This window comes from Struthio camelus, chromosome 1, assembly GCF_040807025.1.
Source record: "Struthio camelus isolate bStrCam1 chromosome 1, bStrCam1.hap1, whole genome shotgun sequence".
Classification (NCBI taxonomy): domain Eukaryota; kingdom Metazoa; phylum Chordata; class Aves; order Struthioniformes; family Struthionidae; genus Struthio; species Struthio camelus.
Genome location: NC_090942.1, coordinates 55,733,967 through 55,758,942, shown reverse-complemented (window position 1 = coordinate 55,758,942; position 24,976 = coordinate 55,733,967). Strand labels below are relative to the sequence as shown.

At 37.6% G+C, this 24,976-nt stretch overlaps 1 protein-coding gene across 18 annotated transcripts in view; it reads right to left on the bottom strand.

Annotated features, from left to right (window-relative positions):
- The window catches only part of ATF7IP (activating transcription factor 7 interacting protein), a 109,746-nt gene that overhangs the window by 77,195 nt on the left and 7,575 nt on the right, over nucleotides 1-24,976 (bottom strand). For 3 of the 18 annotated variants that reach the window (XM_068940124.1, XM_068940092.1, XM_068940031.1), the window contains exon 1: nucleotides 22,755-22,883. The exons of 11 other annotated variants lie outside the window; for them this stretch is intronic. The gene's annotated coding sequence lies outside the window, so the exon portion shown is untranslated. Of the gene's footprint in view, nucleotides 1-15,056; nucleotides 15,700-22,754; nucleotides 22,884-24,976 lie in introns of those variants that run through there. 4 more of the 18 variants (XM_068940118.1, XM_068940150.1, XM_068940022.1 and 1 more) reach the window with 2 other exon arrangements.

Here is a 24,976-nt window from a genome sequence, read left to right as displayed (position 1 = left end):
ATAAAATGTTTTGAGTCTGGACCTAAAAATAACAGTCATACTGTAATAATGCTGCCAATGCTTTCAGTAGTGGTTAGTACTGAAGGTCTACAAGACTTCTGTAAACTCTTTTCTAGAGGGCTCAGAATAACTGTATGAAATCATCCCTAATTTTACCAGTTTTGGTGGGGGGAGGAAAGGCAGTTGAAGCAACAATCCAGAAGCACCATCGTCACGAACAAAAGCACAAGAATAATTTATACATCTATTTTATATGTCTTACAAGGCTTGTCTTCCTAAACTCCATATAAAATTATATGGAAAAAGGCACTTGCATAGAATCACTTAGGACAGGGTGATCACCTATGGTAAACTTCCATCTTTCTTTCTTCCCTAGAAAGCTCCCAAGTGCCACCTAAAAAAAGTCAGATGACAGAAGCAGGCAGTGTGAATACTACTCAAGAATATTGCCACTCACAAGTTAGTCAGGAAAGCCTCACAGCAAAGCTGCCTTAAACTCTGAAGATGTAATCTTCAGAGAAAGCCAGCCAAATGTGGAAAGCAGATGGAGACTCTCTGAAGAAAGAGGTAGGTAGTTCAGTAAATGAAAACCTGTATGCTACTAAGCGTAAATTGTAAACAAGGTACTTTATTTGTGATTTAGAACTCTAGCTCTGTATTTACCAACCACTAAAAAAGATACAGTAGATCCAGCTTATTGTACCGAGAGAAAGAGTATACTTTGAATCAGGAATTCTAAATTACATCCTGATTTTGAAATCCTGCTGAAAACAGGAGATGACACTGTTTTCTCTTGCATCTACTGATACGCTTTTTTCCCTTCTGATGTTAAAGCTTTCTGATTTATTCTGAACGAAGATCCTACCCAGGATGGCTTCTGCCTGCAGAACCAGTAAAGCCACAATGCTTGCTTTCTCTAAGGAAAGGACTGCAAGCTTCACCTTATCTCAAGTCCTCAAGGGGTGAATTTCTCTTTCAACAACAGACATCAATACACATCATCTGTCTCCTCACCCCGTGTGCGGGCACACACCACAGCTGAGCTGTTTCCTGATCACTGTGCAGACAGTAACTCCAGATTCTCCCAATCCTGCACATGTGACAATCTCGCTCATCAAGTTTGTATTTGTAATGATAAACTGATCTGACCTGTTTATGTACCCAGAAAGTCAGTGTTAACCTGGTCATACTCGCCTGTCACTTCAACAAGTCGGAGACCTTCTCAGGGAAGAATTTCTCTAAATAAATAAAACGTTTAAGAAAGGCTAACAGAGGTAATTGAACTGGATAACCTCCTGAGGTTCCCTCTAACCTGAATTTGCTTTGAAAGTTGTCACATCTTGAAAAATCTTGTACAGCCCCAATGAAGTCTGTCTGCACAAGAAACTACTGACCCGTGAGGGGGCAGCAAAAAACACATTTGTTGTCAGAGAACAAGTGATCCCATTAGTTTTATTTTCTCCTCTGCAATAAGGCAAATTACTGCAAATCTTCTATCAATATTTAGCATTGCGAATGTGCCAGGAAGGTGTTAAAAGTTTTTTTCTCTCCTCTATTTGTGAGGAAACCAATAACAGAGCAGCCCAACTCATCTAGCTATGACATCTGGTTTCTGAAAAAGGCTTCTCTAAGGAAGCCATCTAAAAGGACGACATGAAGATGTTAAACAGCAATACTACCAACCTTCTAAAATACTCCTCCTCGCTTCTCCACAAACAATAAAACCTTCCAAGTATCAAAATGGCAATGAATAGATGTCAAATTGCATTGACTACCAATGCAGAAGTGGAAGATTCTTTTCCAGAACTGAGCCCAGATTAAAGGTTTAACTTTTCCTTCTCTTTTGGCAGATGCTGAATTAGCAATTTATTCTAGTATTGCTCCAACAAGTGTCTACAACAACAAAAGTGATGGATAGTACTTTTTTTTTTTTTTTAAAACTTTTAAATTCTGTTTGTAAGCTAGTCTACCAATAGGTCTTCTTTCTATATCACCATCCTTACAGAGAGAGAAGGAATATGATTTTGAGTGAACAGTATAATACTCAGCAGTCTTTCAGTTTTGTCTGGAAGAAGCCTTCATCCCATGCTTAAGTTTTTCTATCTAAAAAGACGAAACAAGGATTTACCTCAGACTGGTTAAGCAGTATGCTCTTCTGCAGAATTTCTGAATCACTTTTTTTTTTTTTTTTAACTTAATATTTTTCAGGGGTAGGGCGGAGCAACTTTCCTGCCACATAACTTTCTCTCTGGAACTACATCAAAACTGGCAGGCTGCTATGCTTCCTGACAAGACTGTATTAGGATATTCTCTCCAAAACGCTACTGAGAGAAACGGATTTTATTTAGCATCTTTTAGCAGAATACTCACAAGACAGTGACTGAAAACTGCTTCCTCTGCTATTCTTCTCAGTGAGTTTGTCAACCAGAACCTTAATGAATTTTCTCATTCTCCATCTCAGAGTAGTTACAGAAAGGAACAATCCAGTGCCTGTACTTTTTGCTAGGCTGCATATTTTTCCATTCATAGTGAGAACCAAATTTAGTACTACCTGATTCTCCTTATCATGTAGAACATGGTAATTTGAGATAGGATCCCCCTGACTGGTAAAACTCCAGATTTATTCTTTCAGGCAGCATTTTTAACTTGAGAGTTTAAGTATGTTTGATATACTGACTTCAAAAAGGGCACCTAGACACCTTTACTTTGTTCAGTGGAGATCCTCTGTTGCGGTCTGACTGCGCTCAGCCTACAGTCAGAGTACCAGATTCTAAACCAAGAGATCCAAGAACTGCCATCAGCTTGCTTTCTCAACTGAGATGCAGCGGGGCCGACACCGCTGGCTGAAGTAGCTCTAGTTCACTTTGAAACCAGGCAAGGAAGATGGAGGGTGAGGAGAACAAGTGAGCACCAAGCTTAAGAGCTTATTCCTCTTATTCCTCTGCCTTAGAATACTGTTGGTAACTCCTTATTGCCACAATAACCACAGGAGAAGAGCGGAGCAGTTCTTTTAGTCAGTTCAGATTCTGTGGTCTTTCTTTCCACTCCTGTCCAGGCAAGGAAGAGTAACTTCTAAGTAAAGGATGTTTTCCAACTGAGGAGCTGCCAGCACTTCTTCAAACCGCTCTTCTTAAAGAAAAAGGTTGGGGGGAGGGGAAATCTTTCTCCAGTCCAAGTACTTTAGAGGATGTGAGATTTCTCCAGGGAGGGTAGGGTGGGGAAGGGAATCATCTATCCATTCAAGTTTAAGAAAAGACAAAAATCAAGTTTGTTTCCCCTTTCCTGGCTTTCTTTCATTTTATTTGAGCGTACTGAGACAGTGAAAAAGAAGATGGACCTAAGGCAGGAAGCACGTCAACTGAAGTTAGACTTGACAATATAAGGTTGCATATTCAAATCAGATTAAAGTGACACTCTTGAGACAAAACCACCTCACAGCACACCACAACTTCCACACGTTTATAGATCTTTCTCATCATTATTCTATATGGACACAGCTTTCTGTAAATTCAGCAACAGAAATGCTTTTCAAACCAAAAGCAGCAATATTCTTAGACTCCAACCCCCTTCAAATAAAGAAGCAAAAACAACCCCACCACAAAGTAATGCCCCTGACAAGAAAGAATTCTTCATTTCGCCATATCCTTTTTAAATATGGGCTTTCCCTGAAACCACCAAAAACTGTTTTACAATTACTGCATGTATTTACAGGATTGTTGACACTGACATGGAGGATCCACGTGCATTTTTACAGTGACAAATCCTACACCCCCATTCCTAAGTGAGTCATTCCCACCCCTATGCCATCTTTACTATGTTGGCAGAACAGTTTGTATGACACAGCAGACTGGGACACTAAAGTCGTGGGATTTTTTTGTTTCGTTTTGGGTTTGTTTTGTTTTGTGTTTTGTTTTTTTTTTTTTTTTTTTTTTTTTTTGCTAAATAGCCTTTCAGATCAGTTCTCCAATCCAGCTCCTTGTTGTGCCAACATAATGGACAGGATGGTAAGGTTTAGGAACATGCAGCTAGAACCAGAAAGCTCCAAGGGCTGCTCTAACAATGCTGATGCGAAGTGTTGAAAGCCTTAGCAAATCTCAGCAGACTATTTCCACCTCGTTTTCAGTCTATTCTAACAGTGAATCTCTACCACTGTGTGAATAGGGGTAGAGATTCTATACGCTTTTTCCATGACATGGTTACAAACTCTGGAGCTCAATTTCCTTCTCCCTGTACTCACACATCACACACCTGTGCACCTGTTTCTCCCAGTGATCAACAGCAAATACATAAAAGAAAACGCACAGTTTTGGCTCAGAGTCATTTTACTGCCACAAAGACACCTGTGGCTGTTCAACATGATGAAGCGCTTAATGATAAACCAAAAGTAGTAATAGATATGTCTTAAAATGTAACTGTTAACCAAAAAAATTCAGGAGAAAGCTGTCAAGCAAGTCAAAATCTGTGCAGCTGAGTAACCGTAAATACGCTAGCTGTCCCAGTCCAAGCCATCCCAGCTCAATCAGTGACCTCAGTCTTCTTTCAGGACTGCTGCAAAGCGAAAAAGCAAACACACGCGGAAATGGTAGGAACACGCAGCTCAAGGAATTGCAGCTGCTGTTAAAATTTTTCTGAATGGTTGTAAATTTGTGTTTGAAGAAGTCCATCACCTCACTGCACCTGTGGACCACCTTTACAACTTGATGTGAGTAGGTTCTGAACAGAATCAACTGTTCTGCTCATTGTGGTATCCAAAGGGTTGCCCTGAAAAACATGTAAAGACAGACATGCTCCACGGGATGATTCAATTCTCATTGAATAGGGAAGCTCTGACCATCCTGATTTATCTCTGCAAACTTGTGAGATGCTTTGGTGTAGTCCAATATCCAGCTAAATGATTCTTGGACAGACACAATGATGCTTTTGATATTTTGGTAACAAACAGCTGAAAGATTTTCCAAAAAGTTTTGGTTCTGCACAGATAAAAATCTCAGGACTCTCATATCAAATACATGAACAGATGCCTCAACACTTGAGGACCAATGCTTTAAGAAAAGCAAAGAGAAACCTTTGAAATAAGATGAAGTACTATGACCAATGTGAGTGAAAACTTTGAATAATTCCTCAGAGATCTTGCTCAGCGGAAACACAATACGGAATACTTCCATGCCTGCCGTAACTTACCCTCGCCCTCCTCAAACTAAGAGCCACAGAAAGACTTTATCTAGTAGCAAACTGATCTAAGTTTGGATCCAAGCTATTAAGGGAATAAAGACTGTTTATAGCTCCCTAAGCAAACAAAACGAGTACAGAGGAAAGACTGTTTTAATATACAAAAGCAATTCAACACCACGCAGAGAAGAACTGATCTTCCACAGGCAGACAGAGAAATAACACAGTTACACAGTTCCTAAACAAGGCAGATAAACAAGTCAACTTAGCAAGTAAGTTGAGAAAAAGAGAGAAATCGTAAGAGAAAAGATCTGTTAGCAGCAGCATACCAGAAGTTTCAGGCTGGACTCTCTCCTGTTACTTTCCTGTCCACTCTTTTGCTAAAAGCTTCCCAATATCTAAGTCAAAATTAGCAAGGCACACAGAGCTGCATGCCGATGCTTCTTTGCAAAGTTGCATCACTCCTGTGATAAAGGAATAAACTCAAATCATCTGTCCACCCTAGGAACCTGCTCTCCTGCATTCTCTGCTCCAGGGTTGTCCAGAAAAACATGAGTGTACCTGCCCAATAACAGGAAAGACTTCCACCTACGTATAAACAATATTTGGAGATAAGGAAACCTGTTTGCAGGCTTGAAATAGAAACACACATGTCTTGGCAGCGTGTGGTCGCTTCTCCAACTTTGGGAGAGGAAGGTGCCACTGACAACTATGAAACACAGGATAAGATGGAACAGAAGCAGATTCTCTCTCATGTGGGAGCTTTTTCGTGTCTGAAGCAGTATCTCATGATTCTCTCCACATCACTTACCATGCATGTCCTTAGCTTGATCACCCTAGAAGATATCCTTGAATTTAATCTTGAAGACCTGAAACGTGTTGGTCTTAGATGGGTATCAAGAAACTGCATGAGTGTCATCCATATCTCTGCCTTGAAATCATAGAGGTAAGGGGATGGTCAGAATTCTGCATAGAGGTAGTCAGGGTCTCCAATGCCAAGAACTGAATTCTAAAAATAACAGAACATTTGGCACCGAGGGGTATTCTGGAAAAGGAAGTATCATGTTTCTGAGGTTTCCTGCCTTCTAAAAGTCTTGATTCGCAGAGAGATAATCAATAACCAGGCAGGTCAAGATACGTGTTCCTATGGATGTGACTTTGGACAAAAAAGGTCATCAAATGACTGTTCCCCACAATCATGCCGGGGGGGGGGAGGGGGGGGAAACGACACACATGATTTGTCATTATCTTTATCACAAGATCTTATGACCAGAAGAATAAAGGACTGGACTACTCCTGAAGATGATCTGGTTTCCATTTCAATTCCACTAATAATTGACATTTTAGCCCTGATCAAGTAACTGTTTCCTGCCTCAGTTTTTCTTGTCCGAAAAGTGAGCGATGTTTATTTTTCTGTGAACTCCACTGCCAAGAAGTCAGGAATTATAACAGCTAAAGTGAAATAGAAGAGTCTTGCCTCTTCCTTCCAGTAGGAGGAATTTCCTTAGAAAACCAACCACAAAGTTAGCTTGTCAGAAGGTACGACTAAGGGACTCAGTAACACAGGTAAGTAAATACAAAAGCAAATAAATCTAATCTGTATTAAGAAGATAGCTTTTTCCCCAGTTTATGCTCTTAAATAAGCTAATACATTTTATGTTTGCAATGGATAAGGAACATACTTCATGATCTTTAAATCAACACTTTGCATCAAAATGACCATTGCTTTACAAGTAAAAAAAGAGAATGAGGGAAAGGTTTCTAATGCATCTGTAAATGTGTTATGCAATTTTGGAACAAGACCCTCTAAAATGCTTTTTTTGGCAAGATTACATGGTATTATTTGAAGGCAAATTAAGGTTAGATCACTATCTCAACTACGAATTCCTATGATCTGGCATAATTTTCTGTGAAGGTTAACACTGATCCTGTATATGAGTTTAATACTTGACCTTAGAGCGATTATAATACTGTACAGGACACATTTTATCAAGTATGGGGTACTTTTCCCATTCTTAAATAATGTTATTCAGAAACTGAATTAATTTTGAAGAGTGAAAGCGGTCATTAATAAATATATTGCATCTAAGGAAAAAAAAAATTCACGAACTGAGGCGTTCTTTCCAAATGCCACTGTATGTGACCTTTTTTAACAAGGACATTAAAAAAAAAAAAAAAAAAAAAACACCAAGTGGGAAAACATGATTACAACTCCTGAATAGCCAAAGCAAGAAGATCCGTTTCAGTGCTTCATCCTTCTTGCTGAAGATCGGAATGCTTCTCCCAATAAACTAGCTTCTAGAAAATACCAACCACCCAAAAAGTTTTAGCCAATGTAACTGCAATTCATTAGCTATCCCAAATCATTCAAACTTATGAGAGTACAGAACTCAGTCCATGTAGTAAGTAGTATATCTTAATGAGAAAAACATTCCATGATCTGAATGTGTGCATATTAGTTAACCAAAGTACACGGCGGTGTTTTGCCTGAAGAGTTCTGAAATGCTCAGACCTTCTAACTTTAAGGACAGCAGGACACAGAGACAGAAGCTATAATAAGCTGTGGTAAATGTAAAAGCTCAAAAAGAAGCATATAAGCACACCAAATGAGATTCAGTAGCCTAAGCACAGGCAACTAGTGCCGTATTTGATGCTGTATTTGCGCTGTATTTGACACACAAGAAGCTGCCATACTTCACACAAGACCTATAGGAGACCTGTGCCCTTCTGGAACAGCAGTTGATATCCAACAGCATCTAAAATGGTTCTAGATAACCACATCTAGGAAGCAAATCCTATCCTCAGAGACCAAAATAAATAACGTATTATAATCGGACAGACAGTAACTGATGTTAAGTTCGAGAATTGTAGGAAATTCATGGCAAATACCTCCTTTCTTTTTCCAAACTACTGACAAGCCAAAATACTTTATTTGGCTGCTGCAGCAGAGGATCTCTTGGGGACTAATAAAAAAAAAAAAATCTAATAAAATTAGTATACCTCTAAGGGATCAAAACTCTCCAAAACAGACTTTTTTTCATATGTTTTATACATCAAAAGCAATCTGTAGCCTAATTCAAAATTATCCTTGTGCTTCACCAAAATGGCACAACCACATGGGCTATGCTAATTAGGTAAGAATTACAAGTTCACAACTATTTCACATTGTACATCCCGGAAGGCTTAATTAATCTCCTTTAAAAAAGGGGGCTAGGGAAGAAGAGGAACAGTTTTTCAGTAAATCAACACTATCTCCAGACTTTGACTCAAGTAAGTCTAGCCCAATTTTGAAAGACAACTAAAATTTGAAATGGTAGTCTCAAATGAAAGGTTCAGATTCTGTGAGTGAGAAACAATAGATTTTGTATTAAATTATCTTGAAGGTATCAAGATCCCCTACCTTTCCAGGGCAGGATTAATGGTGTTTCTGAGTAAGAACAGATCAAGAATTCACTTCGCCACCTCCTGACTGACCTTGAGAAACCACTTATCTGAAATACTGTACTTCCAGCTCCAAGTATCTAACACTTTTTACCTGGTGATTGATCTCCCAAACAAATAAGTGCACAGTAATGAAGATGATTCATGAAAAAATTGCTTGATAGGTAGCAGCAGACAAGCTTCTCCTTTACACCTCCCCTTATAAAAGATATGACATTTTCGTGTTCTGACAAATAACTAATTACTCTTGATTTCTAAATAGGAAAACTCTGAAATCCAGTCATAGATGACCCTCAACTTGAAAGTGTTTTATATCTAACCTCTCCATCTCTATGCCTTAGGACTTGAACTATATTGCAAATCAAGAAGCAATTCTCTGAGCAAACTAACTTCGAGCAAACTAAGCTTGGAGCTGAGAAATTATCTACTTGGTTTTGCATCCGCTTGAACCTTGTCACTACCAGAACTAGTATCCACTACTAACAACAGTTTAGTGAAATCTCTTGAAGTTATATCAAGAAAAGACCACTACACATTTGCATACAAGTGTTTGACTAGTCATACGGCACGGCATAGTGCAAAAAAGGTCTGGGAAGTAGATACTGCCTTCTTACGCATCTGGCCTTTAGTGTCAGAGATACCCTGTAATTTTAGGATTATGTCTGGTTATTGTGTCTTTGACTAGAACTAGCCCAGCTATGCTAAACCTTCAAAACACTAGTTCCACATGTTAACATATTACTGTTGTGGGTTCAGGGTCATAGTACTGACTCATATTCACAGCATTCACTGGCTTCAGACAAAATCGATTCTGCATGGATGCTGGATCAGCATTCTTTGCCATCATGACATGCACAGGGGACGTTCAAATGATTTCTTCTCAGAACTCACAAATGATTAAAACTGAATTTATTATTCAGAACTGATTGAAGCTAGAAGCTTCAGCCCAGGTACTACCGCCCATATTGTAATAGTAAACAAATCATGACAATTTCCACCTCATTTTCAAAGCGCACAACTGTCAAAGAAAAGACTGCTGGTAACATAGTCGAAATGTTTAGCGGCCTTCCCAAACGATGCAGTGGCTGTAACACTATCGCAGAGGGCTTTCGACGTGTGAAGAAAAAAGTTCTATCAAAAAACTCTCAAACCACTGTATATGCTGCATTTGAACTGTATAGTTAATAACCGCAGCTGTTTGGGAAGACAAGTTTCTTTCCCATTTTGCCAAAGAGAGAGTACTCATCACCAGAATGTTTCCTTCCTCCTCTAGGGAAAGCCAGCAGAAAACAGCTACTCATAATTCAAGGATGCACAATGCTTTCAGTTACAGACTTGAGATTTTAAGACGTAACTGTGCTTAGAGACGAAAACTGCTCAGATTTTGTACATAAGCAAACAGCACTGTACCTATTAAGAGATGAATAATCTTAGCTTTTGTCTGCTCAAGTATCAGCCAGTCTTTATCAGGTTTGCACACATTAAAGTACTTCCATTATTCTGCAGGCTGTTCTTCCAATATCCTTGCCAAATGAATGCTAGTTCTTTGTTTGAATAACTCTTTCTTTTAAAAGGTGGAAGTGAAGCCTACCCCTATAGGAAGCTCATCTCTTATTCCAAGCTAGAAATATTCAAGGCAAATCAACTGACAGCCTACATTATCTATTTAAGCGGCACTGTAGTGCGTTTTAATATTTTAACTTCAACAGTTCCTATGATAGCTGGATTTTCTGTGCCCGTTCAACAGTCTTAGACATGGTTTTGCAGTGGTTCCTCCGCTACTGAGCTGACTGATAAATCTCCTCGAATGGAAATTCTCTGTAAAATCCTCCTTATGCTATCAACAAGGCTTCTGGGAATGCATATGCAGCTCTTGTGCTGTCATATATGGTACTTTACTTAACCTATCCAATGAGAAACAGGAGATTCTACAACTTTCTCATTTTGAGGATTTGCTCATGAGACATCAGTTTCATTCTCCCTGATGCTCTCAAACATGGAAGTTATGGCATTAGGAAAGCTAACAGGTAAACATGAGCTACAATATATTCAGAATTATCTTTCCATCACATCTTGTGGTAACAAATCCAGGTGTGACAGAGCTTTAGTAATCACACTCACACACAAAGAAACCAACTGCACGCATCAGAAGTTGCTGATGCTCTCCCCATGTAAAATCAGAGCTGGAAAAATGCATGAATTTAACTCTCCTCAGTAAAGAGAGTAAGTTCATTGTTTGCAGTGTAGATTCAGAACCTGCATTATTACCTATATTTTATATTTTAGAGTTATTAGATATCCCTCCTAAGCAGAGTTCAAATCTATTCAGAATAGCTAAACAGGGCTTTACCTTCTCCTCTATGAGGCTGCTGATGGAGAATACAAGGGACCTTCCCCCTCTCCCCTGCCACGTGGTCTATATTGCAATTCTTAGCTACGCTTGTGACTGATCATATGCAAGCAGAAAATGTCGTTTAAGTTCTAAATCAAGGCACTGTAAGAGTCACACTATTCACAGCTGTAACATTATTCTTTTGGGTTTAAAAAAAAAAAAGGCAGATCTAAATGCAAAAGAAAGAAACCTCAAATAAGGTGTAACTTTAAGGCAAGTCTAACCACAAAGTAAGAAGAAAAAAAAAAAAACCACAACAAAACAGAGAGGGGGGCGGAAAAAAAGAGAGAAAGTCACTGGACCACACGTCACTAGGATGACCAAATATTGTTGGGTATTTTACTTTTCTTGACCTTATGGTATTTCATCCAACAGTTACAAGTTCTGCCGCATGGAGATTAAAGCTTGTCTACTGTCTGTTCTAGAAGAAAAAACAAAACAAAACACAACACCAACCAGAATCATTCCAGCATGATTGGTGAACAATATCAAGTCACTAGAATTAAGAAAGGCTTATTTAAGAGCATGACACCAAAAGAAATCACTACGTCATCTAGTCTCATCGCCTTCTCAGACCATTAAATACCTTCAGCCATTCATTTGCTGAATCTAGAAAGGCATTCAGCTAATGCAAAAGTTGGCCAACTTTCTTGACCTTATCATCTAAGTATCTTACCTGGCTAACAGCCACAAGATGGACTGAAAATGGTTCTAAGGCAGAATATCACAACTCTTGTCTCACCAATTTAGTATAAGGCAGGGCAAAGTTTGGCTAAATATGTACCAGGCCTTGAGACAAACTAGTAATAAAAGCCATAATAGCCCCTACTAGATAACTTTACTATTATAAAACCTAGTCACCAGATAATTAGATTAACAGTGATTTAGATTATTTGGAAGACTTCAACCCAGAACTATGCCACATAATCCAGCTGCAGCGTTGCCCTAGTGGGCAAGTCATACGTCAGGTGTTTCAAAGCCTTATGAAGTTGAAATGCCATAGGCTGGCCATTCTTCTAAGAAAAGCCTGTCTTCAAACCAAGATTAGATGTCTTGCTGGAAGACAACAGAACAAAAAAGATTCACTGCTTCCTTTACTTATTCGTAATGTAATGCTTAAAATAAATAAGCAGCACTATTTCTAAATATTAGTTGGTCTGCCTCCTGCTTCCCATTATTTTTCTTGTCTGTAGACTAGGAAGCATGTTTTACTAGTAATTTTCACTTTTTAAAAGGAACTTCTATAGTTGAAATACCTCTTTATCCTAGGTCTCTTTATCTCTGTATCCTAATCATCTCTTTTGTAAGCTAAAAACAGATTTACTCTTTAAGATATGAGTCTTGGCTGTGTAAGCAAAAACATAATCAGCAGCTCAAGGGAAGCGGTTATTCTACTTTGCTTGGCACCTGCAAGGCTACATGTGAAGTATGGCATCTACTTTTCAACCCCCTAATACAATAGGGATATTAAATGGAGAGAGTCCATTGGAAGGCCACCAAGATGATCAGGGACTGGAGGCTATGATACATGAGGTGAGAGTAGGGAGTTGAATTTGTGCATCATGAAGAAGGGATAGCTAAAGGAAGACAACTAATTGCTATCATCAACTACCGATTGGTAAAGAAGACAGAGCCAGACACTTTTCAGAGTATCAAGGCACAAACGCGCTAGATATACTGGTTATTTACAAGAAAATGTGTTCTAAAACACATTTTTCTAAAACTTTTTTTACAATTTTATTTTCCATTAAATCATCTCAACATTAATTTTATTAATATTCTTTACGCATTTATAGAATCCCTTGGTAATTCCTTCATTATTTTTTTCCAAGGACTGATCTTAGGCTACATAACTATTCAGGTCATTGTGCTTGACCTTTTTGAATAGCGGTCTTCTAGAATTTGCACTGCGCCCTGAGATTATTTTTGGGGGGGGAGGGGGGGGATGGAAAGAACCTTCAGGAAAAGAGAAATATTTTCAGCCTTTTTTTTTTTTTTTTGAACTCTTGGGTGCAGATTACACAGATCTGCCTATTGCTTTTGTTTAGAAATGTCTATCATGTACTTTTTAGTATCTTCCTTGTAACTCATAGCTCATAAGTATTTAAATCACCTGCAAAATACTACAAAATATAAGCTCACTTCTACATAAAAACTGAATATTTATAGTAATCTTATGCCTTTTCTATTTCACTATGCATTGTTTTATCAGGCACCTATACTACCGTTAAGATTCTTTCTCCCTTTTTAATAACCATCTCATCTTTATTATCCTTTAACTTATTAGTCGAGGTTTTCTCTCGAGAGCTTATTTTTTCTCTACATCCTCCCACTTACGCTTTACAGAAAAGGAAGGAGGGGCCCTGAATTGTTTCCTTCACCATGCAGTGAAAGCAAGATGGATTTTTAAACAGAATTTGTTCTTCATGGATAACCTTTATAGTTGTGATTTCTAATGTAATTTTTCTTTTTCTTTTTTTTTTTTTTTGGGGGGGGGGAGAGATCCCAAATTAGTATATACCTATTTATTTACTTTCACATATGCTATTTTAATAGATTTTTAGCCTGGACATGTGTATAACTAGGCTTCTGAATGACAAAAGGCAAAATTTGATGTGAGGCACAAGTTTAAGTTATCGCTAAGAATGGCTATTAAAGGTTTCAGTGTAAATGAAATACACAGAACAAAATAACCATTTGGCCCAAATTGTTGATACACAGCATTTTATTCTTTGTCATAACATTGCAGAAGTATACCTTTCTATATTATCACTAAATTCCCCCTTCCTTTGTATCAACCAGTTGTAAGTTGCGTGTAAGTTCACTTTCCTAGAATATTTGCATCGCTTCTCTTGGCCTCAATTCATAGTCAATTTTAGAACGGCTCTAGTATTTTTAGTTTTTATCACCATCCCATTTTAAGCTCAAATAAATTTGCCTGCCTAATTTGCCCCTCTACTCTTTTAGTTTCATTCTCTCTGATTAATCTTCTCATTCTTCCTTCATCTGGACCAGCCGTGTCTACTGCCAGTTCCACATCCCTTTCTTCAGCTGCTGTCTACCTTTAAGTGATTCTTCCTATGTTTTCCTTGGCCTGTTCATGTGTCTTCAATTATTTATTTTCCCTAGCGCAGAGATTTTCAAAATCAAATCATTTTCTTTTACTGTCACCCCTTTCCGTTCTCCCATCCTGTCACAACTTCCTTCCGAGTTGTCATACGGCAACAATGCAAATACAGTCATGCAGAACTAGCACATCTGCTCAATGCAATCCTTTCACACACTGCATGTATGACCATAATACAATTTATTACTAAATTAGCAGCATCAGAGTGGCAAGTTTTAACAAAGCGATAAGACAAGCTTGTTGCCTCCTGAGGTATCATCATAAATATCATATTCTGATCTGTTTCCCTATTTACAAAAATACCTTTTAAAAATTTATATAGATACAGTTGTGAATATGTATTTACACTAATAGATACACGGACAACAGTTCAGTGTCCAATACCTCAGACAGCTTTGCTATCTCAAAGAGAATTTAAACTACAAGCAAGATAAAGAAGTTTCTTGTGATATCGCGAAACCAAAAATCCGCCATTAGTAGATTCACCCCTCTAAATTCTGCACCCTTTTTAAGCAGAAGCTCACAGCAGTGCTATGCCTCCATATGCATCAACTGGCGTCACTACAGAGACGAAACAACACAGCAACAAAATAGTAGAGGTAAAAAAATCCAGCAACTTCAAAAACCAAAAAGTACATACTGGAATTTCTAGTTTTTTTTTTTTTTTAAAGTCTTCAATTTAACTTAAATAAATATTTTACAGTAATTGCTAAGTATGTTCCCTGCAATAACAGCAACCCAAAAATAATTACAGCAAGAACAAATGACTTCCAAGCTTCCTAGAAAATGCCTCTTACATTTAATTCTAAAATTTAATACAATAAAAATTCCTGGCATTTTGCCAAGAGGGGGGATGGGCACATAAGTGGAGAAATAACTTCAAAGGCCTCTGAAACATTAAGGCAAAAGATGAGTTGCTTCTCTTACCTGGGGAGAACTTGACACGTGCAAAATGAACTTCCTCCTCTGAATAAGCCACTGACATGTAACTCATTTGCATAAGTATAATGAGCTACAAGTAGACTTCCAGGTCGGCCATCTTGATACCAAGATCTTATTTTGTTTACATACCAGCCTAAGTACTGTACTTTAGCCAGTCTGAGCTATGCTATTGTACCTTTCAGTTAGTAGCCTACATCTGCTTGTTAAAGTATGCAGAAACTCCCACTTATCCAAACAAGTGAATAAGTGTGCCAGGATTATCACTGCAGCTCACTAAATAAGCATGCCACAGCCTGCAAGTGAATGTTGCAACTGAAAGTGTCTACAGTCAGAACTCTTTGTACTGCTTTCTGTGCTGCCAACTATTAGCACTGCAGCAACTATGTGCAGTGAAGTACCTCCCACATACCACACAGTAGTACCAACTAGCATAAATTCATTACAGCATAGAGTAAGAAAGCACATTAAAAACAACAACAAAAAAAAAATGCTAAAACGCCTCAATATTTTCACATACTAGCAATCTAACTACATCTAGGTTCCTGTGTACATCTTTTCAAATTCATCAATCCAGGTCTGTCAGTCCAGAAACCAGACTGCTTCTACACTCCATGCAAGGGAAAAGTCCACGACACATGTTATTTGCTGCCAAAGCCGAGCCAGACTGCAGTTACAGCTAGCTGGCGCCAGTAAAAATTTACATAAAGGGGGCCTCATTTCATGACAAAATTGCAGCAGGATATTGCTGAGTAAAGCCTTCCTCCCCCCAACCCCAGTCAGACAAGTATGGGTTCTAGAATATATAGTTATTTGTTTACTAACAATCCAGATCCATTTCAAAAGTCAAGTGCTAATCTTACTGTTAAAACTACAACTGACAGTCTCCACAAAAGAAATTCCACTTTGAAGCAGTTCCTAGGAAGAATACTAAACACTGCATCATTCAAAATGCTTTTAGTAAGCACTCTGTAGTAACTTAAGTAACACTGAATAAATGGGTATACCTAACACTCAATCATCATTTCTTAAAGTGTTGTTTGCAATGTTTCACAGCCTACAAATACCTAGATAACAGCTCCACAGTAAAACAAACCCATTTCTGACTTACTGGTGACAGGTAACATGTCAGGCCAATTAAATTTACTCTTCCTACTTCCCATTTACTTCCTTCATGGGGCAGATGGAACCCTGAGCTTTATCTTTTCAAGTACCTAAAGGATATACTGACAGGTAGAAACAGAAGCTTGGATTTCAGCCTCCCATTGACTTCAAATAGTTAACTGATTCTTGCATCCTTCCTTCCAGGCAAAGCCCAATTACAATTGATAAGTGATTTACGTTTACAAATGCTTTTTCTAAAAGTCACTATACCTTTTGGAAAACACACAAGCCAGGTTTTGCTTACTACTAAATATGTTTATGAAAAGGGTGAATCATTCTCCAATGCCTTTTTCTCTCATTTGCTGCTTTCGGGAATGAAACAACTCAAGGCAAATAAATATACTATTTATTTGTTTCAGGTTTCACAAACACTTTTACTAAATTGAAGTTAAACCGCAGTAAGGTTGGACATCACATCTTGCAACAGTGTTGTAGTTGTGATGTGGCACCATTTAGTGGCACATCTGAAGAAAAGGAAAGTGAGAGACCAATGTGCTTGTCAATTCCAGCAGGGCAAAGGCAAAGTCCAGAAAAGCCTGCTTTGCGCTACAGGCCCCTTCTAGTTCTCTGTGTTTTGTTTCTCTTTAGCATCCCTACGTTATCAGGACTACCCGCATGCAAATTATTTTACGTTTCCTTTCCACTGTGAGTGTAATTTGCTGTATATCTGGTTCTTGGTATTTCAGCATAATGCAGTTTGCTTATCCATATTGTCCAAAAGATGCCGAGTATCTGTCTGAAAATATTTAGTAGTTAGTCTTCACTGGTTGTTACGATGCATGCCAAGGGGCTGTTGTATCCAAAAATAACGTATAAGGCAAAACCAGCTATTTTCCCAGAATGACCGTCAGCTTAAATCACAACCATGAACTACACTAGTGATCTCGTGTTGCTCTGCTTTTACTTTGTAGAAATCTTAGGATTTATATTACTTTCAGCGTTTAAGCACTGCGTAAAAGACATCTTTCAGTGATACTATTATCATTTGCTGAATAAATCATCAGTGGAACAGCTCGAGTGCTTGAAAATAAAGGGCAGCAATGCTGCTTTACAGAAGTGAACAAAAAACTGCATCTCCCGCATACAAAAAAAAAAAAAAAAGAAAGAAAATTGCTCTACAGCCTTGTGCACATATCCCAACATAATAGGAAGGTTCAACACACAGTAAAGCAGATGCTACAAAAAAGATCATTTACTCATAACATTTTCCAGCTTGCATGAAGTCTCAGCTCCAGTCCGTTAACAGAAGTCCAAGCCAGAGCTTGCTACCAGCCCAAAAGATCAGTTCTCCATCTGCTGTGTTCTGCAAGGCACCACCCTGCTTCCAGAACATTCCCAGCAAAGTCAAGGACACTCCCTTGGTTTTAAGTTCTTTTCTACTCCTTGTTGCATCTTGCTGCATGCACAATTAGCTGTGATAAAACTAGTTTTCAAATGTAAACTATTTTTATGGAGAGGAAAAGCAGTTGGTTTAGTATTCAGAAACACACCAACCAAGTAATAAAGAGCACAGTGGGCTGTCTCCATGACAAAGGTAAACTGAAATAACTAGAGGGCTTGTTAAGCCCCAAATCAACTGCAGCAACATCTGTGTGTCACATACAAAACTGACTTAAGTAATCATGAGAGGCAGCACAGTGACTATTCTAGATGCTTTGCTTCTAAAACGTGGAGTTTTTAAATGGGAGTCTCTAACCTGAGAGAATAAACAGTAGCTTGTTCACTTATATTCTCCAGTGATTGCCATTACAAAAATGGTGAAATGTCTGCCTTCCTTTCCCACATTTAGTATGCACTCAGTAAAAACACCTGAGAAAAAGCTTTTATTACTTTGCATGCTCAAAGCCTGTTAACTTGGACACTTCCTCCAAACACACACACACAATGTTCTAGTCTAAAAAAAAAACAGAAATGACCTTAAATAGCAGATGTTACATTCAAAAGTTATAAAGCAAGTAGTGTTCAAAAGAATTATTAGCAGCATGGTTTCAATTGGTACATATGAAAGACAATATCCACCAATTTTAAATGTCACAGTGAATTCATCTCAGAGTAGAATGGTATGGAGAGATCTGCTATAGAAGAATACTTTTCCTAATCACATTCAATTTCAGATACGAAAGCATTTGAAAGTATTTGATAGACACAAAGGAAAAAAAAAAAAAGGAAAGAAAAAAAAAAAGGTAGTGAAGAAACCTATCCCTGAAAGTTGAAAGGGGCAGGGGGGAAGGCACAGGGCCTTCTTTAGGCAATACGCACACATCCCCCAAAAATAATCCCCCCAACTTAGCCTCGTTTCCAAAGCATGAAACAAAACCATTTATTCACATACAGGGTTAGCCAAAAGTATGGCATTTCCCTAGATTTCCTCACTTTTGTCTTTGAAAGGCACAAAAAGCGATGTTCATTTCTGTAATTTGGAGCTGTCTATCCAGGCACATGCTTATTTTGGCCAGTGTAGTTTATTTCAAGATACCTTACAGCAGAGGACTATACCAGCAGAAGCAGAGATTGCAAGAAAGGGAAGGGGGGGGGGGGAAACCACTGATACTAATTGTATCCACTTTTTTCCACTGTAGAAAAGGGGTGAGGAAAATGTCAAAAATGAGTAACTTCTAAGCTGCGACAGAGTGAAATATTGTGCTTTTTTATTATTTTCAAAGGGAAAATACGCAGTTTGACTCCTTATCAACTTTAGAGAAACACATTTTGCTCACTTCAGTTTACATGAAGAATTTTGTCATTAAACTGACAGATCTAAACCTACAAATCGGGATGATGAAAAAATTAATATTTGCAAACTCATCTCTCCTTTGAAGACACTACATTCTTAAGAAAAAACAGTCAAGTTTACAGCCCAATTTAACTGTTTAAGAATAGACTCGTAATGTGATTAAGTATTTATGATTCAAAACAGTTCTGAATGCTTGGTAACCATTTATTTCTACTACTTAAAGAACCAATCAAGTCAGCTGCTTGAAAGTGATTTGCATGCATTACAGAGTACTGCATTAATTCGGCAGTTCATTCCAGTTTGGTTCGAATCCTGCCTGAAATTGTTTGCTCCCAAAATATCTACTGAAGAAGAAGATGCAGCTGTGCAAATTGAGACAATTCTGAGTTTTAAAAATATATATAAAAAAAACAAAAAAAACAAGCCATGTTAGAATGGCTCCAAGCAAGTGTTTTACTAATGAACACCTATGCAAATAGCTCCGTGAGGCACAAAAGAAAAAAGTAATTTTTAATCATATCTGCACAAAAATGAATTTAGAAAAATCTAAATCTATACATTTCTTCAGAGTAAATTATTGTTGGGCATTTTCCTTTGAAACTCACACGTATTTGACAGTGCTTGCCCATTAGTAATGTACTTTACCTCTTAAAGCCTATCCTTCAAATTTAGGTCTAATTGTTCTAGAATGCAGCAATCCTCAAAAGTAGAGAAAATGCAAACACAAGAACACTCAGCACAGTATGACAATGCTCTCTGCTATCTTACATTAAAAATGTATGGCAATCAATTCAGTTGTCTAATGAATTAATAACAATTCAGCTATTTAAGTCAAATCATGAACATCATTTAAAATTATTTAATAAAAGCATGTCTTTGCACCTATTAAAGTGCTTCATTCCCATGCAGGTAAATCAGTGTTTTTCATTTCCTCTTCAACTATTGAATAACAAACTATTAATAACAAAAGCATGGGAGGGACAGGAAAGGAAGGTAATACTGTCAGCTACCAGTATTATTGTATAGGAAGTATTATCATATACTCAGACTTCTGAAAATAGGGATGTGTTTCCATATGTAACACAAAGGTTTCAAAACCTACTGCAACTTATGCATTCCATCACCCACTTAAGAAAAAACAACCCCCTTCCCCCCCCCCCCCCCCAAACAAGAGAAACACTGTAAGGGTCCCTGCTAAGCCAGTCATTTCCTCCAACCCTTCCAAGAAGGGCACTGCTTTCCAAAATGGCCTGTTAGAGAGTGAGGTAAACAAAAAAGAAAGGAAAAAGCAAACATTGAAGAGACAAGAAGAGCTTCCCTCTGAACTCTGGCAATCTCTCTTGTACATTGCGCCTCATCTGTAAAATGGGAATAAGCTTACTTAGCTCACAGAAAAAACGTGGGTACCAAAAAAAGCACTTTATGAAAGATCTGGTATGAACGTGCGTTATTGTTCCCAAATGTAATACATGTGAAGAACCACTCCTGACAATGAACGTCAAGAATATGCTATTTTCCCTTTTCTTCATTTCCAGAGAGTTTAACAAAAAAACCACCACATATCAGAAAATGCACACAAAATCAATAGGGCTTGACAATTATTATGATACACTTATTGTTTTATAAGCTTTTCATATGCTCCTGTTTTTAGTCCCAAACAGGACATGTACAGTAAAATATGGTTTTAGGCATAGAATTTCATCCCCTTCAATAATTACAAAGTAGGATTTAATTTACATGTGGAAGTATAAAGGGTGGTCTGATTATAAAGAATGACTTCTTTCTCCTTGCTTTGGACAGTATGGGTTATTAACATCTGGAATTAATCAGCAACAATAACTGCTTTTAAACACACCCCCGCACCTCAGTAATCTTATTTATAAAATTGGGGTCAGGATGACTCGACTCAGTATCTTGCAGAAAACCAGAAAGATTATCAACTGGGGGATGGGAAAGAAAGAAACTTCCCTACATTATTATTCTACTTTTCTAAGGTAGGATGACTCCGTGGCAAATTTTTACATTTTATAGAGATAAATCCATTTAGACCAATTTGTTGCCTGAGTTCTCAGCCATTTGACAGTGCTCCAATGTTTTCAGGATCTTAAACTATCTGTCCAATCAAGACAAGCCACTATAAGCTAAAAGCTGGCCTAAGTCATGAGCACTGCACAAACACTAGCAATAGAACAACAGGGAATTAAACTATCTACCTACCTGTGTTTCATTATCACCTGTGATCACAAATTCGTACTATTCCCATCACTGATCTTTTATCCTAAAGTAGAAAAATTCTACGACCAATTAGCTACAAATTTATAGTTAGCCGGAGTAAGCAATCAACTTGGCCTTAAATGCCTATATGAAAAAATAAAAACCATCAATAAAACATCAAATACATACAGTAAACACGCACCCACTAGGTCTCCTGAGAACTAGATGTGCACTATATGCTCCGAATATTTAGTTTCTTCACAACAGTGTATTACCATTAACTTCAGAAGATCATTTATAGGAACAGATATTTAAACTATTTAACCAGAAGGTACTTTATTATAGAATATGTTAAACATACCAAATTAACATGCAAAAATATTAAGGAAGAAGTGACTTTTAAGTGTTTAATACTGACTTTCAAATCCTTTGCACTGAAGTTCAACTTCAGACCAGAAAAATACTGTGATTTATGTCCTGATGAGTTATCCAGTTCTTCTGCTGCTCCTGATGTGTTTCTGGAGAACTTCAAGACACTCCCTATTTGATCACTCTAAAATTAACTCATGTCTAACTTAAAACCCCCAAACGACATTAGTTGGGTATTTGAGACAGACAGAAAGGAAGAAAATAATTGTCTGGTGGGGAAAAATGTCTTCTCCTTCCTCCTCCTTTTCTTTTCTTCCCCTCCTCAACAGGGAAACATTGAGCGCTACTTTTCTTCCATACCCACATCGCTGGACACTGACACCTATCAACTACTTTTTAACGAGCATCAAACATGACAGATAGCTAGGCCACCTTCAAGCAGGTGGCACACACAGGAAGAGACTAGGCCACATGAAACCGCTAAAACTTAAAATCAGATTCCAATTAAGTTACATAAAAGAAATTAAGGAAGAATTTAAAGATAAGTTGTCATTAGTAGCAGCTCTTCTACTTATACTAGCAAGTATTATTTTTGAATAGCAAATAACTGCTACCTGGAAAACAGTTAACATTTACGCAATCATTGTTACTCCAATGTATTCACATAGGTTAGGTAGTTGTCACTTAACATTGGGGGGGGGGGGAGAACAGGTTAAAAATTATGATTATCAAATGTAAACTTAGCTACTTGAGTAAGTTTTTTTGTTGTGTTTGTCTACAGTTTATTTTCTATTTATTAAAACATGTTGCCCCTTCTCAAAAGCTTGCCTCAAGAAGTCTGTTTTCTGGCCTGGTAAGGAAGTGAGCCAAAATTTAATTACTGGATTAGCAAGACATATGGGTATGACCTTTGACCTCTCATGTCCCACCCAGTCTACTCAGTAACTGGAAAAGGGTAAATGTCTATGAATTGAGTGAGAGAGTGAGAGAGAGAGAGAGAGAGAGAGAGAGAGAGAGAGAGAGAGAGAGTCTCACATACACACACACACACACACACACACAGGCACAGAGAGAAAAAAAAATAGCCCTCCTGCTGACAAAAAAAGGAAAAATATTTTAAGGTATTTTATACAGCTTAGAATTAATTCATTTTGCCTAAAAAAAAGTCTGAAATTGTTTCTCAGCAAAGCAGAGCTGGTGCTTACCTCTAAGGTCTGAAGCATGTGATGCCAACAGCTCTGCTCATTTGCATACAGTTAAGCTAAACTGCTGCAATGAAGAACACTTCGTCAGCCATTTTGAAACTGCACTGTCTCAGCTGCACTGAAAACGTGATTAAGATGGCTGCAGTGAGCACTCAAGACCAGCCACTCAGTGACAACTCAGCAGTGGATAAAACATTTATACAGCAAAGCACCTCCCTCTTTACCACATTGCAACAAACTGCACAGTCAGAGCGGGGCCAGAGGAATGGTTTCTTGGACAGGCAGAAAATAGTTAATGCACATACTGCAACATTGCAGCTACTCAGAGCACAACTGGTAAAGAAAGAAAGAAAAAATAAACCAAAAGCCACTAGATGTGAAGAGAGACAGCCTAAGCATTTCTGCAATTCAGGATTTATATCACATACTTCAAATCTTTCCTGACTCCGGGCTGTTCAGAATCCATGTCACATATTAACAGCCACAGATATAGAGCCAAATCATGCATAGAACTGACAAACATTAGGGAATACTTTTCAAGAGTAGCCTCATTTCAGTCCTTAAAAAAGAGGCTTAAGAAAATGATCTATACATTTTAACAGTACCACATATTTCAAAACATTCTGTAATATTAATTGCCCAACAAAACAGTTTTACTTAAAAATGGAAGTTTGCTTTATGAATACGGAAGCTAACAAAAAACCCTAGAACATTAAAGAACTTCAATCACCACAGAAACCAAATATCTACATCTTTATAAATTATACAGTATGTTATATAAATTTTTTTAAAAAAGAGAGACTCATGTCTAAAATCCCTTCAGCAATTTTGCTGGAATTTTTTTTCTTTTAAGGGTATAGAGTAGTTTGTTCCTAAGTAATTGATACGTGAACCTATGGGGGTGGGGGGAGAATGAATACATGATTTAAATGCATGCAGAACTTAGGACAGTAGAGGTTCCCCTTTAAGGTCTCTCTATTAATGCAAATCATATACTCTTATTCAGGCAACAGTGGATCAGTCCTGAAGGGAGTTCCTCTGTATTTTCCTCACTACATTAGGTACACCTCTTCCAGAAAATCCAAATATGGTTATTTTAAAATAAAATAATTGCAAGAGCACATGGGACTTTATCTCAAAGTAAATTAAATTATTCCTAATCTTCCACCAAAAAAATCTTCATGGTCCATGTTTTATGAAAACATCTAAACTGACATAATTCTGCACGTTTGTTGCCAACTGTAACTGGTTATTGCAGAACTGATTAATCATTCCAGCAGTAGTTGTCTGAGGTACTCATCTGCACTAAAGTTAGTATTTGAAACTTAAACGAAATATTGGAACATACTACCTGGCTAATGCAAGACCAAAAAGATTTGCAATCCAAGGGAAAACACATCCATACAACATACATGTAAACAGCTAACTCAATTAAAAGTATCTTTGATACTGGGTTGGGGGGTAACTGAAAGTTCAAATGCCCCAAAGACAACTCCCCTGGAAACAAATTTGTGAAGACTGGAGAACAACTTCATTTCTCGTAAAATGCTCCAAAATTACTCACTACACCAAAATTTTTCTCCCCACTATGAGCTATTATCAAATCAAAGTCAAGTTTACAACAGATTTGAAATGAGCGTTTCTGAATAACCAGTTATTCAAAACCAACATTCCCTATTCTCATCCTCATACATAAAAAACCTTCAGCTTGCAGGAATTTACAGTAACTTTAAGATTTCAGAATTCAAGCTTAATATATGATAAATATACGTACGCTGTAATTTTTAAAGTAGCAATGTTTTAACAAGAAAGATAATTTTGTGCTTATTACATCTACGAAATTCCTAGATCAAAATTCAATTTAAGAAAAATTCTAACCCCGAGTCCTAGAAGTTCAACATAAACCTATTAAGAGGTCTAAATTATGAAAGTGTACTCACACAGTATTGCATTCTTTAATATTCTGACCTGAATTCTACATATGTAAATTCAATGACTTCAATAGATATGAGCATGCTTAATGAATTCGCAAATGGCAAACGAATTTGTAAAACACCTTCACTGAGCCAAAAGAAAGAGAACCTATGTCACACTCCTACTGCTGCAGTCAATCACCCTATCATGTCAGAAAGCTTCATGAACATGCAAAGGTCCTGATTTATTAACACAGATATATAGTCCCAATAAAAATATATAACTGAATGCTTAGAAATGCACGTACT